This window comes from Armigeres subalbatus, chromosome 2 (assembly GCF_024139115.2).
Source record: "Armigeres subalbatus isolate Guangzhou_Male chromosome 2, GZ_Asu_2, whole genome shotgun sequence".
Lineage (NCBI taxonomy): Eukaryota > Metazoa > Arthropoda > Insecta > Diptera > Culicidae > Armigeres > Armigeres subalbatus.
Window position 1 is genome coordinate 194,559,060 of NC_085140.1, and position 19,905 is coordinate 194,578,964.

The window sequence follows — 19,905 nt, forward strand, 5'->3', positions numbered from 1 at the left end:
ATTGATGTAATAGTGTGTTCCAGACATTTTATCAGTAATTTAATGCGCTTCTAATGACCAATTAAAAGTGAGATTAAAAAGGTTTCATTCTTATTTTACAACATCGATGTATAACACAAACGTTGTAGTAAATGAAAAACTTTTCCGAAGACGCCATGTTCGTAAGTCGCCGCGATTCTATCGTTGGGTCGCTGCCGGCAATGTTCCATTTACACTTCTATACCCACGGTGACAGAACTGCAGTCGCTAAGCGATAAAATCGCGTCGCGATTGTCTCATCGCATGTGTTTGGGGGAACCTTTATTCTACGCTCGCTGCGACGCAGCAAAACCAAAATAAAAAGATGACAGTTATTCATTGCTTCTTTGTTGAGATTAATTCGAGCAGAAATTTATTTGGATTCTGGACAGGTTCACCATAATGCAGGCATATGGAGACGCATGGTGCATTGTTTCATCAATTCCAAAACTTTTGTGCAAGAATTAAAGGTTTATAAGAGTGAGAGCATTTTCGAATCAGCTTACGATCAAAACCAACCTGCCCTGAGGTTAAAGCCTATTTGAAGTTTCACAGGTGCAATGATAAAATATGGAAGATTAAGCATTGAATTGTAGGAAATGGTTTTTGAACAAGTAGGAAATGGTTTTTGATAAAACATACCTACCTTACATTCGCTTACAACTCGACAGTTGAATTAAATTAATTGTGGGATACCGAAAGTGTCCCTATTGATATAAAGTAACTTCAATCAAAGGTTGCGCTATAAGTGTTCAGTGAGCACTCTGTAAATGCTACTGGGAGCACTGCAAGCACCACATAACATACCACAAGCGTACAGAGGCTGACGTCTCGGCCTCATTCATTCACGGGGTTTCGAGTAGCAAGGTTGTGGCAGTGGAGCGGTTCTTCCCAGCTGGAAATTGGTTTCACAAATGGCGATCCTGCCAGCCTTTTCTTGAAAAAAAAATCCAAAGAAAAGTTGAATTACCTGGCTAGTTTATAAGATAGTGGAAGAACCGCTCCTCGCACAACATAAAACGTCGCGGTGCGTTTCCGTGCAATCGAGTTGTTTGTGCTTTTTTTTCATCGAAGTACATCGAGGTGAGTGTAAACAACAGCCTGTTCCGGGAATGGTTTCCAATAATTAGTCCAGGAGCGTGGCGATTAAGCGGAATAGAAGCGGAGTTTCGTAACCTGTTAGTTAGAGTTTGGATCATTTTATCAAGTGAATTCAACGGTTTCTTTGCGATGTTGTTGTTTTGCAGACGAGCCGCTTTAGGTCGTTTCGCAAATGTCACATCGCGAAGGAAAGGGAAACAGTGCTGGTTGTTTTGCTAAGGCAAATGTCGCACTGACGGCTTCCCTGTTCGATGTTGTTGTTTTGCAGACGAGCCGCTTTAGGTCGTTGCGCAAATGTCACATCGCGAAGGAAAGGGAAACAGTGCTGGTTGTTTTGCTAAGGCAAATGTCGCACTGACGGCTTCCCTGTTCGATGTAGTTGTTTTGCAGACGAGCCGCTTTAGGTCGTTGCGCAAATGTCACATCGCGAAGGAGAGGGAAACAGTGCTGGTTGTTTTGCTAAGGCAAATGTCGCACTGACGGCTTCCCTGTTCGATGTTGTTGTTTTGTAGACGAGCCTTTTTGGGTCGTTGCGCAAATGTCACATCGCAAAGGAAAGAGAAACAGTGCTGGTTGTTTTGCTAAGGCAAATGTCGCACTGACGGCTTCCCTGTTCGATGTTGTTGTTTTGCAGACGAACCGCTTAAGGTCGTTGCGCAAATGTCACATCGCGAAGGAAGGGGAAACAGTGCTGGTTGTTTTGCTAAGGCAAATGTCGCACTGACAGCTTCCCTGTTCAATGTTGTTGTTTTGCAGACGAGCCGCTTTAGGTCGTTGCGCAAATGTCACATCGCAAAGGAAAGGGAAACAGTGCCGGTTGTTTTGCTAAGGCAAATGTCGCGCTGACGGCTTTCCTGTTCGATGTTGTTGTTTTGCAGACGAGCCGCTTTAGGTCGTTGCGCAAATGTCACATCGCGAAGGAAAGGGAAACAGTGCTGGTTGTTTTGCTAAGGCAAATGTCGCACTGATGGCTTCCCTGTTCGATGTTGTTGTTTTGCAGACGAGCCGCTTTAGGTCGTTGCACAAATTTCACATCGCGAAGGAAAGGGAAACAGTGCTGGTTGTTTTGCTAAGGCAAATGCGCACTGACGGCTTCCCTGTTCGATGTTGTTGGTTTGCAGACGAGCCGTTTTAGGTCGTTGCGCAAATGTCGCATCGTGAAGAAAAGAGAAACAGTATAGGTTGTTTTGCTAAGGCAAATGGCGCTCTTACGGATTCCCTGTTTAATGTTGTTTTGTACACGAGCCGCTTAAAGTCGTTACGCAAATGTTACATTGCGAAAGAAGGAGAAACAGTGCGGTTGTGTTGCTAAGACAAATGGCGCTCTTGCGGCTTTTCATCGCAATATTTTTTTATTCAGGCTATTGAACAACGGGAACTACAGCAATGTATAAAAAATTTCTGTACTATTTTTCGTGAAAGATTTTGCTCAGCTGCACAAATGTTACATCGCAATTAAAAAGAACTGCAGTAAGTATTTGAAGTGAGGGTCACATGATCTTTCCCAGAATATTGTTCTTGTTAGTTTTATACAAAAAAATAGCTTTGATGAAGAAGCACTAAGTAGTAAGCACTAGTCAGAACTACTACAAATTAGTCCAAGCTGCCTTATTGAACATGACAATTATCCATATTACTACATTATATTGAAATGTATTGCCATTCATCGGGCTCGGTATCTCGATGGAAGATGTTTTTACTTTGTATTATGTATGTGTGAGTATTCTGAACAATTGTATGGTATACATCATACTTAAGTTATTTAAGCTATCAATATTTATTGATTTTATTTTGCCGAATATTGTCTTAAATGCCGAAAGCGCTTACACTACATTTAATGCACTAAACTGCAAAATTTCAACGTTAACTCGTTGTTGGACAATTATGATGTCCTTGATTTGTACGCCTGCCGATAAAATTCTCTTACTTATGCAATAATTACGAATTATTTCAGATAAATCTCCATGTGACGAGTGTTTTCGGAATGAGTCTGTTCGGAGTTTGAGTCCAAACGGTATATGTGTAGTGATAAAAAAAACCTTTGATCTTTTTTTCTTCTCGGAGTAGAGGAAGGATGTGGGATACCGAAAGTGTCCCTATTGATATAAAGTAACTTCAATCAAAGGTTGCGCTATAAGTGTTCAGTGAGCACTCTGTAAATGCTACTGGGAGCACTGCAAGCACCACTTAACATACTACAAGCGTACAGAGGCTGACGTCTCGGCCTCATTCATTCACGGGGTTTCGAGTAGCAAGGTTGTGGCAGTGGAGCGGTTCTTCCCAGCTGGAAATAGGTTTCACATTAATTAAAGCCATTTACTTGTACTTAGTAATTCGTATATCTGCATAATTTCCCCTTGTTTTACATTTAGGGGAACAGCTCCTGGAATTCATCTTATGGCTCCGATATTCATCCCTCCAAAAACAACGCAAAAGTAAGCAATTTAATTTGTTTCTTATTTTTGTGATTTTTTCAGCAGTGAGCACGCATGCTGACAAAAAGAAGCGACGAAATTGATGCCGTATTTCTTTGTTTCGCGATGAGATAAATATATGTTCTGTGAGATGGAGATCGGAACAGTTCCCCTATAAAATATTACTAAAAAATCCCTTGAAACTTTTATAACGTTAATATTTTTCCAGTTTATTGGTCGTAATATTCACCAAACAACGTATTTTATTATTATCTAAAACTTTTTGCAACATGCAAAAAATGTAGAAATGAAAACAAAAACCCAGATTCATCCACCTACAGTGAGATTTTGACCCTTCCTGAATCATATAGCAATGTTTTCAAACTCCAGTGTTCAATACGAGACTAAACTACTCAACTTCCCACGATTCCAGTTTGTGACAGTAGCGCGTACGGACGTGCTTTTTGCTTACGCATTTTTTCCAGGTTTTTTTTTCTTGTTCGTTTGCTGCGTTTACGTTTTTGCTTCGTCGCGTTGGCGTTTTTTTTTCTCTTGGACCCGTCATGGGAGATTCGTAGGCCGATTCGGTGGCGGGAAAGGTGCCGAAGCGCACTGCTCTTGGAGGCGCGGGTAACCCCTTCAATTAGCTTTTGCAGAGCAACATATAGAATGGAACTCAAATTCTGAGAACATTAAAAATAGAGGACATTTGGAAAAACACCTTAATTGCGGGGCAGTCAAGGCGTTTTATTAAACCCAACGTATTCAGTACTTTCAAAATTGTAGATCTTCCAAAAAACGATACTTATAGGCCTATAACAGGCCATTGTCCGAGTCGATATCACTTGAAGTTGTTAGGAAAATATCAAGGAAGCATTAACGGTGTCTTCATTCTAACATTGAAGCAGTCAATTTCCAGCTTTGGAGTAGCTAGGAGAAAATCACCACACTAACCACCGGAAAGTAGACCAAAAATAGGTTTCAATACATGATACCAGATCGTTCCGAATCGTTCCCGAAAAAACTTTAGTCAAATTTTCTTTTTCCATACAAAATTTGTTCGGGAGATGCTTTACAGCATTAACTTCAATAAACCACCAAAAATTAAATTTACAAGCTACAATTATTAAATTTTGAAATCGGTTGATTCAATATATGTGTGAAATTAGAAAAAAAAATACGTGGTACGCGAAACGAAAACAAATATTTTTGGAGGTTTTGTTCGGGTTTCAGCCATTGTGCAACGCTGTAAGTCAAGGCGATGCGATTGCTCTACATAGCAATAATGCGTCAACTTGACAAAGCTATGTGAAATGGGGCATATATCACAATAGATCGGGGGAAGGATCATTTGACCGAAATCTATTCGGCCGAAAGCCATTTGGCCGAATGCCACTAGGCCGAACCATCCATTAGGCCGAAACCCACCTGGCCAAAAGTCATTTATTTATTTATTTATTGTGTGATTTCATCAACAGACTACAATTAGCCCTAATGATGTATGTAAATACTAATTAATACTAAAAAACGCACATAGTCAAAAAATATAGTAGCATTGTCAAGATAAAAAAATTAAAACAAATAAAATGCAGCCTTATCACATACAATCAACGAAAAAATTCAGAAAATCTACGACGAAGAACATTCCGCGTCAAGTTGAAGTCGAACATGGAAGCCGAAAGGGTCATTTGGCCGAAAGGGTCGTTTGGCCGAATGGGTCATTTGGCCGAAAGCGTCATTTAGCTGAATAGTTCATTTGTGAAGTGAGATATTAGGAATAAGAAGAGAGATGTCTCACTTCTCACTCTTCATTTTTCTCTTCTTACTGTAAAAAGTGAGATGCGCCAAATGAGTAGTGAGGCTTCTCAGTACCCACTTCGCACTACCCCTTTTCACTGTGAGAAGTAAGAAATGAGGAGTGAGAAGTTAAACGTCTCACTTCTCACTCCTCATTTCTCACTTTTCACAGTGAAAAGTTAGTTGTGAGACGTCTTACTACCCACTTCGCACTACTCACTTCGCGCTTCTCACTTTTGACACCCATTCGGCCAAATATCCTATTCGGCCAAATGACCTTTTCGGACAAATGACCCTTTTGGCCAAATGACCCTTTCAGCCAAATGACCCATTCGGCCAAATGACACTTTCGGCCAAACGACTCTTTCGGCCAAATGACCCTTTCGGCCAAACGATCCTTTAGGCCAAACGATCCTTTCGGGCAAACGACTCTTTCGGCCAAACGACCTTTTTGGCCAAACGAGTTTCGGCCTAGTGGCATTCGGCCAAATGGCTTTCGGCCAAATGACCCTTTCCCAACAAATGATCGCAGTGATTAAAATACCCAATAAGGACATAAAAAAACTAAATAAAAAAGGGAGTCCCGTAGCGTAGTTGGCTACACGTTCGCCTTACAAGCGAATAGTCATGGGTTCGATTCCCAGACCCTCCACCACTCGTCAGTCGCCGAATGCGCAGCCTTTGCGGTAGCATATTGGGGAACGCGTCATACCGTACGGCTGCCTGGTGACGACTGACAAATTGTTCTTCTCGGAGGTATTCCTCCAACGGACCCTGCTTAATGGCAACCGATCAATGCAAACGATCATTGGATGCACGACATGGACAAACGGACACAATGGGCTCACTATGAGATGGACTGGCAACGACTACAATAATGAGCAATGGAAATCTAAAAATAGATTCTGTGTGGATTCTGTACGGCAGAATACCACAGTAGATCTCGGCACAGTAGCGGTTAAGGAACACAGAGTGCCTAACAAATAAAGGATGGAATAGACATAAAAAAAACTAAATTCGTCTTTGTCACCGATACCGGCAGTCCGACGAAACGAAAGAAGCAGCAATCGCAGCTGCCGAATGTGCAACCAGAGCGAAAGGAGTGTTTGTAAAAGGCGATCCAACGGATTTGCGCCCTTACATTCGCCAACTGATCGCTAAGGGGCTGAAATGTACTTTTCGGCTCTGTAGCGAGGGCGTGTAAGTGATGGCGGCAAACAAGGACCATCATCAGACCGTCGTGCAATTCATTGAGATCCACAAGTATGAGTAATACACCTACATGACCACCCCGGCACGAAACCGCTCACGGCTTGCTACGAGGGCTCCACGACATGCAGGAAGAAGATTTCATTGCGGAACTCGAGAGCTGAATCCAGTGGCCGTGCACAAAATCGCTCGTCACGACAAGACGAAGAGATATCGCGACCAGCTTTCCCTGGTCCACCTGGAGCACGGCTCCACCACGTGGAAGGTCCTGGGTCGTTGACTGGGAGTGACATCGGGAGTGATATGATAAATTATATCTTAAAAATAGTTAAATAACATAAAAAACTCAAAGGTGCAGCCCAATCGGGTTGTACGCAAAGGTGACGTAGGACTACTCAGCTATACAAAATGGATGGTATTTGCCATAATAATATGTGTCTCTTCATTAACATTGAGCAAACTGCTCGGGGGTCAACTGAATCAAGAAGGCGAATAGTTGCTCCCAGTTGGATGGACTTTGAGTCTCTAACCATGGAATTAACATGATTCATCGGTCGCATCGCCGCTGAAACCACTCGACTGACTTTCAATGGAGGATATCACAATCCTAGCAGACACCAGCTCAAAAATGTCCGAAATGAAGGAGAAATAAGCAGAATCAGAAGTGGCATGAAACCAAACGCAAATACATTTATTTGCAACGTTTGGTTTTCGATGGGAAGGTACGTGGCAAAGTGAGGAGAACTTCAAGAATTAATTTCACATAGTTCTTTTCAGGACTTAAGTTATTTATTCAAGAAGAGGTATTGGCGTGTTCATCGATTGGCTGTCATTGCGGAAAGTAAAGTTTTGTGGCAAGATTATTTGGTATTTTCTCTTAGTCATTGGAATTGAAAAGAATTGAATTTTCAGAGCCACCATTTTATACAAAAGAAGGTCAATCAGAGATAAATTTTCTTCAAAGTGCAAAACCTAATCGTTTTGCGGCGGCAGAAAGCTACTCTTCGGTAGCAGAATCACAAGCGCTCGATGGCAGGGATGATCCAATAAAATTGTTTAAATGGATAGAATCACTCTTAGCAACCAAGCTACCACGCCAAACGCCGATGCCACCGAAACAGTCCATTTTTGCAATCAACCCTGAGAAGAACCAATTTGCTTTTCCTCATGCGCCTTTCCAATAACTAACTGTATCCAAATGCTTTTCGGAATCTTGCGTTGAAATTGTCCGACAGCCACTCGATGATTTTTCACTAAGCCTCCACCATTTGGAATAAATTTTCAGCATTGCCACTGGTGCTACCCACGCCTTCGTGCTGCTGTGTCCGCTCCGCTGCATCAAATCTTGTTCAACCGCTCTTTGTGGAATCCCGATCAAAATGGATCGCGCGCGCCGAACAGCAGCTTTCTTGTATTTAATAATTTAGGCCCGTTAGTCCCGCCCCTTTGTGATCTGATATGGGTGTAAATATAATGTGCACTCATAACGATTAATGAAGGGCGGGGCTAACGGAATTACTTCATTAGATAAAAGAAAGCCGTATTCCGGCGCGCGCGAGCCATTTTAATCGGGATTCCGCGGACAACGGGCCGTTCTGAGAATGTAATCTTCCACTGCCTTGCGAGCGGGGGTAAAGGCAACAACAAAAATAAATAAAATATTTTTAAAAAAGTAGGTTTTACGTTAAACAAATCAAAACAATGCACGTTACATTTTTTAGCGAAGAGTCCTAGTTGGAAAACACATTATAAGTGATTTTTTGTTTGTTTTGCAAGCAATTTCGTCAAAAATCTAAAAACCAAATATACAAGAAATGCAAAGCATTTTTCACGCCATAATCTAACACATGAGATTCAAAATAATGGTTACCAATGGAAAAAAAGTATATCTTTGTCGTCATTTTTCAACGAATTATAACTGAAAATCCATCTTCCACTTGAAACTTACGATCTGTTCGTAAAAAACCGTTCTCAAACAACCGTATTCAATCAATTAAGCCCGTAAATTTGAATGGATGGAATAACTAACAGAAACCGAGCTTCCACGCCAAACGCCGATGCCACCGAAACAGTCCATTTTCGCAATTAATTTTTTCAGTTCAGAAAATGCTAGTCCTGAGAAGAACCAATTTTTTTTCCCCAATGCGCTTTCCCAATATTGTAAAAAGCATCGCCACTGGCGGCACGGGATCGCAACAGTGCTATTTTTATAGTCAACCCTTTCTTCATATAAAATGCTGGTTCGGTGAGGTTGAATGATCTGCAGCGATTTTAGGATTTCCGTTGAAAAGGTGCAATTTTAAGGATTTCCGTTGAAAATGTTATCAGTGCCTCCGCGATGCTGCGATCGAGTTGATGCGTCCACTCTGCGTGGAACCTTGTTCAAACTGAGGATTAGATCCAAACCCGCAAGTGATTGATTTTTGATGTCGTACGTGATTGGTTGGTTTACCTATTTCTTAATTTTTTATCAATTTTCGATAATAAATAGTTAAAAATCAGTATTTTCATATAAATACAAAGAAGCGTTGACTCATCCTTGATCGAATGGTTCAAAAAAAATTTGAAAATCCATCGAGAAACGGCTGAGATATTAAAGTTTATAGTCTATCATATTTTCGTGACGGTCCCTGATTTTCGCAATCGTAAAGTGTATCCCAATATAGAAAAGACAGACGTAGTCCTACTTCAAAAAAATCAAAGTTGGAAGGTCACTCGTCGGATTCAATAGCTATTGTAATATAGGCAAATATAGACAAAGGGTCAAATGGGGGTGAATGGGTCACTGTTTCAACTACGTAGAATGCTTGTAGAATGGATTTTATGCATCTGAGGGCAAGAAGGCTAAAAAACAAGACACCTTTTTAAACGATTTTGCTTTACCACCTCCAGGATGCCGATGAGAGCGATGACCCACTCTCACCCCTATACCCATTATCACCCGAAGGTGGTATTGAAGTTGTTTCAAATACCTTACATTTTGTTTCATAATTTATAAAATGTATCAATAGATTAAGCGTAACACAGCTGCGTAACGCATATAAAGTGAAATTATATACCTACACTTCCGAAGGAAGAGTTCAAAACGCGCTGAGAACATGATTTTAGCCACTGTGCATTCGAATCCGATGAATTCAAGTCTAAAATGATCGAGATTGTAATAAATTAATCGGGTCTATTAAAGTAACATGGGTATATTTTACGTGATATAAAAATACTTTTTGTCAAACCTGCAAAGATTTATCACAATTTACAGTTGAGAAATTTTAACTGTCCGACGATAAGTAGCAACGAACTCGTATTTTCCGCAACAATGACAATGTTTGCAATTGGCCGGAAGGCGAGCAATCGCATCCCACGATATCATTCTAAATGGCACCACCGAGAACGGAAACAATAAGTGGCACCTCGTAAAACCCTTCCGGCCCCGAAAAGGGAACGTTGGTGTAGTAGAAAAGCTGCTTGTTTGCTTTAGTGTGTTCGTTCCGAGCTTCAGAATGACATTTCTCGCTTACTTTCCCCACCCTTACGAACCATCTTTTATCGTAATCTTTGGAGCTTTATTGATAGTGACTTCTTCTAGTTGCTTCCAAGTAATTCTGCTAGGATATGCTGCAAGCGAGCGAGAAGATACGAGAGTTGTGATACGAACGGTTGTGAACCGAGGTCACATCGTCATTATTGTCTGCCAACGGGGAAAATTTCCACGTCTTTCACCCATTTCAATGAGTGGGACACTACACAACCCACGCATTCCTAGTTCCCCTCGACTGTAAGCTTGAATTGACACGCTGGGATTTTCTTATTGCTTTGTGGTACACCACACTGCCTTGATAGGTCATAAGTTTACTCTGCACCAAATTCTGTGGTTGTGCGTGTTTATCTTTTTTGTCTTGAGTATACGAAAAGGTTATAGGATCAGTCCAAAACGGAATTTTTGATATAACCATGTGATAAACCTAGGTGTAACAAGTTACTTCCAGGTTCAATTTGGGCAGGGAAGCCGATCATCTTCGAACTTTCCATCATACATTAGTGAACAAGCAGCTCAATCAGGAGTCAAAAGTCACACAGTTCAAAAGGAAAGATACTCAGATTTCAATAAACATGTTTTCACTGCTTGCTTATTAAATTGGTTTGAAGAATAGATGGTAACGTTTACTCAAATTCGTATCTTAGATTTATTTAATGTGCCATAAATTGAAATAAAAAATGACATACCACATTTCATTTGCTGAATGCAGTACGGATAGTTCTACGACAACTGTTTTACTATTTTTGCTATGGAAAAACAAAAGTTTTCTATGAAGTGAAGTGTGATTGTGTGATTGCTATGTAGGTGTATATGTGGTCGTCATGTTGTCATACCTGAAAATGATAAAGTTCCATTTTCCTAAATTTTGAGTTCGATAGACTCATAAGTTGATGACGATTGAGTCATATGTCATTGAAATGTTCATAAGAAGAGGAGACTCAGCAAAAAAAAACACAATTAACCACGCGCTGGGTTGAAGTTTAGCAAAAAAAAATTAATTTGTGTGAATAATATGTGATTGGCACATGTATTGACAAATATACAAAGAGTAGAATCAAAACCGAGGTACTTTTTAGTTGTCTATTTCATGATTGTTAGTAACTCTAATATAAAAAGAAGCTCGATTTTATAGATATATATCGCCTCGCCATTGAAGTAACCAAGTGAAATATATAATCCACTTTACGCCCACATAAAGCCCTTGATAATAATCTACGAAGTGGACCGTCCATTTTGATGCTCAAAACCGGTGGAGTGCTTTTTGGACCCATGGAATATAAGCCGATACTACAATGTTATTATTATTCCCCCGAAAATAATAATCATTAATCCTTGTTCCGGGCCGGCCGGCTCATGGGGCCATAGAGAAAAAAGCAAATGGACGAAGTGTCGCAATAAAATCGCACAATTTATGGGCTTTCCGCAATCCCAGGATTTGGGAACAATGTGGCATAATAAAGAAAGAATATGTTTTCAAACCGAATCCAATATGTTGTCCTCGTTAGCTGTTCCCTTGTTCCAAACATACACACATATAGGATTCACATACCTTTTCCATAGATGTAGCTGCTGATGCCGATACGACTGAATATTGCCCGGCAAAGATTGGGGTGCTGTGGAAAAAGAAATTGAATCCATTAAAATGTATATATGAATGTATAGTGTTGTGAGTTAATGATGTCAAGTAAAAACAAGTAATGGCGGTTAATGGGTACCTGTATTCGATATTCTCAAGTATTTACTTGTACTTTAGCTTTGATTGGACTCGCATATTTTTGATTTAATGCAACTAGCAAAGCTTTTTTCTTAGTCATTGATGAAGATCATCGCAATGCAAACTATGGTTTGTATACCCCAAATAACATTTATGGTTTTAAAATGGCCATGAAAGTCATCATTTACTTTACAAGACTTCTACAAAACCGTTGTTACCTTGTTAGTAGAAGCAAATGAATAAAAATCGCATCTCTTTCTTAACGGCACTACATTCCAACAGGAACTTGGCCTGCTTTTCAACTATTAGCATTTCCATAGTAATTAATTGAAAGCTATTTTTTTTACCTACCATTTGCATGGAGCTGTACCTTGTGTGGCAAGTCTCTGATAAGAATTACAATATCTATCTCAGAATTGTTTACTCTTATTATGTTTTTTGGTGAAAAATATTGCATATCATAGCATAAAATTATGTTTTTGCCTTTCTTGTACACTAAGGTGTAACGAAAAGGCTATATATTCACTTCCATGACGATTTTGTGATAAAAGATCCGGAAACCCATAGAGTTATATACCAATCGACTCAGCTCGACGAATTGAGATGATTTCTGTCTGTGTGTGCGTGTGTATATGTATGTTGCGCAAAATAAAACTCACTAATCTTTTAGGCACTTATCTTGATCCGATTTGTTTTCATATAAGGTACCCCGGGGTAAGTGGGACCTAAAAAACGCTATTTCAGCAAAATTGTTAACGCATACTAAGAAAACAGGGTACCATCAACTGGGGGGAAGATGATCATTTTTAAGACAAAACATGCAATAACAATGTGTGTTTACATTTTAAATCGAAACAAATATTTTCAAAACATGTACTGCTATACGTTGCAATAATCAACAACTTTAGTTTTCTGAAATGCGTTCGCATTTATTAAAATAAATTAAAATATCACACATTTTTTGAGTAATCTGGTTTGGCGTGAAGTTGATCAAGACAGCCCTACTAAAATCATTATGACCTAGTAGTCAAAATACACTAGGTTATTTGTATGAGTGTTGAATTTACTACGCAAAGAAGTTTACGAAGTCAATATTTGAAACGAAAATAGCGTCATTTATGACTATCTCTCTCTTTCTTCCACAAAATACATTTTCATAATTGTAATCGAAAAACTCGGATTTCTACCTAGCGGTAACATTACTTGAACGGAGAATATATTTGACTACCGTTTCACCAAATTTACCTTCAGGACCCACTTACCCCTTCAAACGGGGCAAGTGGGACCTATTCTGTTTTCTACTGTCGAACGAAACTGTTTTGAGGAATGTAGATATACTGTTCATATTTTTTGAGCATAAGTATTTTCAGATCATGGATAGAAATTGGTTGCATGTCAGACTTTATTTTTGCAAGAAGAAAGAGATTATAATGTTAGCAGATATGAAAACAAGACAACAGCCGATTTAATGTTTATTTGGCTGTTGTCTTGTTTTCCATTAGCTTACTTTTGTACTAAATGTTGTCGGTGGCAAGGATAAGCAAATCTTCATTCGCTTTTCGTATAAATAAATATTTCTCTGTTTAGAACACAAATTATTATATAAATCAGTACTTCAGAAGAAAAGTTTTTATTCAGGCGATGCGCAGTGTTTTTAATTAGCAACGGAACAAAATTTCCAATTTATGTGTTACGCACTTTATTTATCTGAGAATCTGATGCGAAATTTGAAAATAACAAAACACAAGACAAATCCTGTTGACCTATTGTAGAATAAATAGATTATTTGCATTGTAAACGGAAGAATATCGCATCATAGTTATAGCCATTGCTCTTCTTCATGCGGGAGATAATTTACAGAATGCAAAATATATATTTGGTAATTAACTGTACAATACTTTTTAACATCGAAATCAAACTGCAACTGATTCAGATCCATATGCTATATGAATGACAAAGTTATTTCTCACTAGACAACCATCTAAAAACAGTTCTTTCGGAAATGTTGTTCCCTCTTGCCCCATGTATGTAAAAACTTAAGGGTAAGTGAAAATTGCAGATTTTGGCTCTAATTAAAAAATTCTAATAGTTTTCCATGTCACACGATTATTTAATTGCTCAAACATTCACTTTCCACATCAATGACAAATTTAGAAACGACTATTTAGTTTCAAATCCGTTGAAATAAAATAAAAGTAATAGATTTTCTCGGTAGTTTGAAGTCATGATCAAGCAATAGCATTAGTATGGTGCCTTAAATGGTTTTGATTCCAAATATTTTTGTGTCGGGTGAATTCGTCGATAGTTCCGCTTCATCTTCCTAGAACATTGTTATACCATCAAAAACGTTCATCGATTCATCTGCAATCATAGTACCCACTTACCCCGTATTTTCACTTGCCCCGGGGTACCTTACACCCGATTCACAGGGGATGTAAAAAAGTTTTCAGCTCAAAATCTGAAAATCCGTGTAAAAAAAGTTTTATGATTTCTCGACGAATCATGCAAAATAGAGAAACTTTGCAAACAAAATTGTATGGGTTTTTTTTTTACGGCCGTTTAAAAAAATCCGGTAGAAAACAAAATTCGACGGGGAATCCTGTCCCATTGTTTCCTATTGAAAATTGGCCAGATCGGACTATGGGATCAAAAGTTATGGCCAAAATACGATTTATATACAGAACGGCCAAAAAGCCGCTTTCGCAGAGCCCCAAATATGTAGGGGAAAAGGGGCAGTTGTGGGCACCGTTCGATTAGGGCAGGGCCGGATTTTGCCGAAAGGGGGTCCCGGGGCAGACAGCTTGTGGGGGCCCCAAAATGTACAAAAAAGGTTTGTTTTGGTACATAAGATTTGTGGGGGCCCGGAGCCTATACTGTCTATACTGTCGTATGCCGCCTTGAAATCAACGAACAGATGGTGCGTTGGGACCTGGTATTCACGGCATTTTTGAAGGATTTGCCGTACAGTAAAGATCTGGTCCGTTGTCGAGCGGCCGTCAACGAAGCCGGCTTGATAACTTCCCACGAACTCGTTCACTAATGGTGACAGACGACGGAAGATGATCTGGGATATCACTTTGTAGGCGGCATTAAGGATGGTGATCCAGTTTGTCGTCTTTCTTGTAGATGGGGCATATAACCCCTTTCTTCCACTCCTCCGGTAGCTGTTCAGTTTCCCAGATTCTGAGTATCAGTTTGTGCAGGCCAGCTTTTCCGGGGCCATCTTGATGAGCTCAGCTCCGATACCATCCTTACCAGCTGCTTTATTGGTCTTTAGCTGTTGAATGGCATCCTTAACTTCCCTCAAGGTGGGGGCTGGTTGGCTTCCATCGTCCGCTGAACTGACTTAGTCATCTTCTCCGTTGCCTTGACTTTCACTGCCTGTACTCTCAGCGCCATTCAAATGTTCGTAGTGTTGCTTCCACCGTTCGATCACCACACGTTCGTTCGTCAAGATGCTCCCATCCTTATACTGGCACATTTCGGCTCGCGGCACGAAGCCTTTGCGGGATGTGTTGAGCTTCTGATAGAACTTGCGTGTTTCTTGAGAACGGCACAGCTGTTCCATCTCATCGCACTCCGCTTCTTCCAGGCGGCGTTTCTTCTCCTGCCTCTGCTGTCTCCGCATCCGTCTATAACGTTCCACGTTCTGCCGGGTACCTTGCTGCAGCGCGACCGCCCGCGCTGCGTCCTTCTCCTCCAGCATCTGTCTGCACTCTTCGTCGAACCAATCGTTCCGTCGACTTCGACCCATATATCCGACGTTGTTCCCCGCTGCGTTGTTAATGGCTGCTTTGACTGTATCCCAGCAGTACATCGAGCTCACCCTCTTCCGGCAACGCTGCCTCGAGATGCTGCGCGTATGCAGTGGCGACATCAGGTTGCTTCAGTCGCTCTAGGTCGTACCGCGGCGGTCGTCGGTACCGAACATTGTTGATGACGGATAATTTTGGGCGCAGTTTAACCATCACCAGATAGTGGTCAGAGTCGATGTTAGCGCCACGATATGTCCTGACGTCGATAATGTCGGAGAAGTGCCGTCCATTAATCAGAACGTGGTCGATTTGTGATTCTGTCTGCAGTGGTGATCTCCAGGTGTACCGATACGGGAGGCTGTGTTGGAAGTAGGTGCTGCGAATGGCCATATTCTTGGAGGCGGCGAAATCAATTAGTCGTAGGCCGTTTTCGTTCGTCAGCCGGTGAGCGCTGAACTTTCCAATAGTCGGTCTAAACTCCTTCTCTTGGCCAACCTGAGCGTTCAAATCTCCTATGATGATTTTGACGTCGTGGCTTGGGCAGCTGTCGTACTCACGTTCCAGCTGCGCGTAGAATGCATCCTTCATCATCAGTGCTTACGGAGTGTGGGCTATGGATTGGCTAGCAGTACTAGTTGATGTCAAATGGTTAATGGTGTACTATATGCGAAACTGAAAGTTGGATTAGATGTACGAATTTGGTTTGAATTTGAATGCGAATTGGATTGGCTTTGTATTGGATTTGGTTTGGATTTGGAAGAGGATTTGGATTAGAATCGGATCGGATTTAGATTTGGATTTGGATTGGATTTGGATTGGATTTGAATTGGATTTGGATTGGATTTTGATTGGATTTGGATTGGATTGGATTTGGATTGGATTTGAATTGGATTTGGATTGGATTTGGATTGGATTTGGATTGGATTTGGATTGGATTTGGATTGGATTTGGATTGGATTTCGATTGGAATTGGATTGAGTTTGGATTGGATAAGATTGGATTAAATTTGAATTAAATTTGGATTGAATTTGCATTGGATTTGATTTGGATTGAATTAGCATTGGATTTGATTTGAATTGAATTTGCATTGAATTTGAATAAGCATAGATTTTCACATCTTTAAATATAGGATTGTTCTTAAATCTTATAAGTTATGAAGTTCAACACCGCTTAGCTTTGGATTGCCTTTGGGTAAGATTTGGAATGGTTTTTGGAAGAAATTGTCATTTTTCAAGAAATGTATTGTTAAACTTGATTTCGGCTCCGTAACGCTTCACGGCAAATGAGCCTTCCAAATAAACGAAATATTAAAAAAAAAATGTCATTTTATTTGACAATCAAAAGATCATCGTGATGTTGTTGTTCTCTAATCATCCAAAGAAAGTATGAATCACGTTTTATCTTTCGCGACCCACGGTTTGGGAACCCACACTCTGAATTAATGTTCTGGTATTAAAACCATGATGATGAGTCAAGTTTATTTTGGTGTGTATTTTTCAATTGCAACCGATGTTCACCTTCGTCTCATTTAAATAATCCAGAAGAAAAACAATCATTGCATCCTAAGCTATAAGATTTTTTTTGCGTTTTTAATGAGAGGTGTAGGGAAATGTGGGGTTTTAGTAAAATGCCTTCAGCGTGTGTTAATAGATTCACACATCAGCGTGTCAATCGGCGAACAGCAAGCCATGACTTTCCCTCTTCTAGTCAGACCTCCGCGGCGTGCACACGCTTCCACGGGGAGTCGCTGTCATAACTTTGTTCCGGCCATTCAGGGCTACACACATACTAATTTGCATGCAAACTTGAAACGGTTTGTGCTAAATCAGTTTTTATCCAAATAAGCTCAAATTGTTGGAGGACGGTCAGAATATGATACAGAACCAGATTAGCGTTGTGGAGCAAAATCGATTTTTGAGCCACCCTAATACTGGTCATTTCGGTTTTTTCAGAACCACTTAGTCAAGCAACTAATTAAGAGAGTACAAAAAATCCCGAATGATATTCACATCTGACTCTATTCACAATTATGCCAATAGTCCGTTATGCCAAATGACCATTATGCCAAACGATCATCATTAAAATACATTGTCTTAAAACGTGTTCAAATATTCAAATATGGTTGGTATGCATCGTTAATGATCATATTCTGTGTACCCAGGACCGGATTTAGCCGGAAGGGGGCCCCGGGGCCGACGGTATGTGGGGGCCCCAAAATGTACAAAAAAGGTTGGTTTTGGTTCATAAGATTTGTGGGGGCCCGGGGCCACGGCCCCCCGGCCCCCTTATAAATCCGGCCCTGTGTGTACCTATGGTATACCAATAAGCAAGACCCATACAATTAGAAAGTTTTTCATTAAACAGCTTTTGTATCCGGCACTGGGGGACCCCTCCACACTTTTTTTTATTGAAAACTAGTTGACCTGGCAGACGTTGTCCTGCATAGTAGGCGAGAATGTGCGTTCCGAACTGCCCATGCAAAGTTCGCATAGGAATCACAATTTTAGTTTTTCACGATTTGCTCAACTTTACTCGTAATTTTCGCATTAGGAAATATTATATAAACCCGTCGGAAACTATAACGAATGTTTCTGCAGAAGAAATGAAAAAAATCCATCCAGCCGTTTTTGAGTTATGCGGATACGAACACAGACCATTTCATTTTTATATATAAGAAGAAGACTAGTCGACCCGGCAGACGTTGTCCTGCATAGTAGGCGAAAATGCGCGTTGAGAACTGCCTAGGCAAAATTCCCATATGAACCCTAATTTTAATTTTTCACGTTTCACTCAACTTTACTCGTGGTTTTCGCATGAGTAAATATCATATAAACCCGTCGGAAACGATAATGAACATATCCACTGAAGGAATGAAGAAAATTTGTCCAGCCGTTTTTGCGTTATGCGGATACGAACACAGACCATTTAATTTTTATTATATAGATTTGTGATTTATATAAATGAATGTTTTGACTGTTATGTATATAAACGAATATAAAAATATAAAACCCATCTGTGCTATTTTGGATCATCTATAAGTGATTGTTTTTGTTTTTTATTTATTTATTTTCAGGCTAAGGCCGGAGTGGCCTGTGCTGCACATAAAAGTCTTCTCCATTCAGCACGGTCCTCGGTCTACACTTCGCCAACCACGCAGTCTGCGGAGGGTCCGCAAATCGTCCTCCACCTGATCGTTCCACCTTGCCCGCTGTGCACCTCGCCTTCTTGTTCCCGTCGGATCGTTGTCGAGAACCATTTTCACCGGTTTACTGTCCGACATTCTGGCTACGTGCCCGGCCCACCGCAGTCTTCCAATTTTCGTGGTGTAAACGATGGATGGTTCTCCCAGCAGCTCATGCAACTCGTGGTTCATTTGCCTCCTTCACGTACCGTCCGCCATCTGCACCCCACCATAGATGGTACGCAACACTTTTCTTTCGAAAACTCCAAGTGCACGTTGGTCCTCCACAACCATCGTCCAGGTCTCGTGTCCGTAGAGAACTACCGGTCTTATAAGCGTTTTGTAGATAGTCTGTTTGGTACGGCGGCGAACTCTATTCGATCGGAGCGTCTTACGGAGTCCAAAGTACGTACGATTTCCAGCCACTATGCGCCTCCGAATTTCTCTGCTGGTATCGTTATCGGCGGTCACCAGTGAGCCCAAGTACACGAATTCTTCAACCACCTCGATTTCGTCACCACCGATAGAAACTCGTGGTGGGTGGCTTACATTGACCTCTCTTGAGCCTCTACCTATCATGTACTTCGTCTTCGACGTGTTGATGACTAGTCCAATCCGTTTAGCTTCGCTTTTCAGTCTGATGTAGGCTTCCTCCATCCTCTCAAAGTTACGTGTCAATCCCTGCCCTTCGTATTACTCCCTCCAAAGCGATGTTGAATAGCAGACACGAAAGACCATCACCTTGCTGTAACCCTCTACGCGTTTCGAAGGGACTCGAGAATGCCCCTGAAACTCGAACTACGTACATCACCCGATCCATCGTCGCCTTGATCAACCGTATCAATTTATCCGGAAATCCGGATAATCTACGATTGTTTTTGTTATCTTCCTTAATGCACGAGAAAAGAATAATCGCTACTAGGTGGATTAATGTGAGTTTTTCAGTGCATTATGCATGGCTGTTACAGCAGTCGCGGATTTCGCGATTCTCGCGTTTTTTGCGAATTTTGCGGATTTGTCGCGGATTATCTCTTTCAGGTTCCTTAAAATGCTGTCGCGAAAATTGCGGATTTACATTTACGCACTTTCATCGGGAATTCTTTTAACAATTCTTTAGATTATTTTTCTTAGAAGTTTCCGAATGACTATTATAATAATTCTAGGAAGAATTCCTGAATGAA

The 19,905-nt window shown here is 40.7% G+C and overlaps 1 protein-coding gene across 2 annotated transcripts in view; it reads right to left on the bottom strand.

The window, feature by feature from the left end:
• Positions 1 to 19,905, bottom strand: part of LOC134211452 (melatonin receptor type 1B-A-like) — a 272,782-nt gene that overhangs the window by 194,535 nt on the left and 58,342 nt on the right. For both annotated transcript variants that reach the window (XM_062688320.1, XM_062688321.1), the window contains exon 2: positions 11,624 to 11,687. The gene's annotated coding sequence lies outside the window, so the exon portion shown is untranslated. The remainder of the gene's footprint in view (positions 1 to 11,623; positions 11,688 to 19,905) is intronic.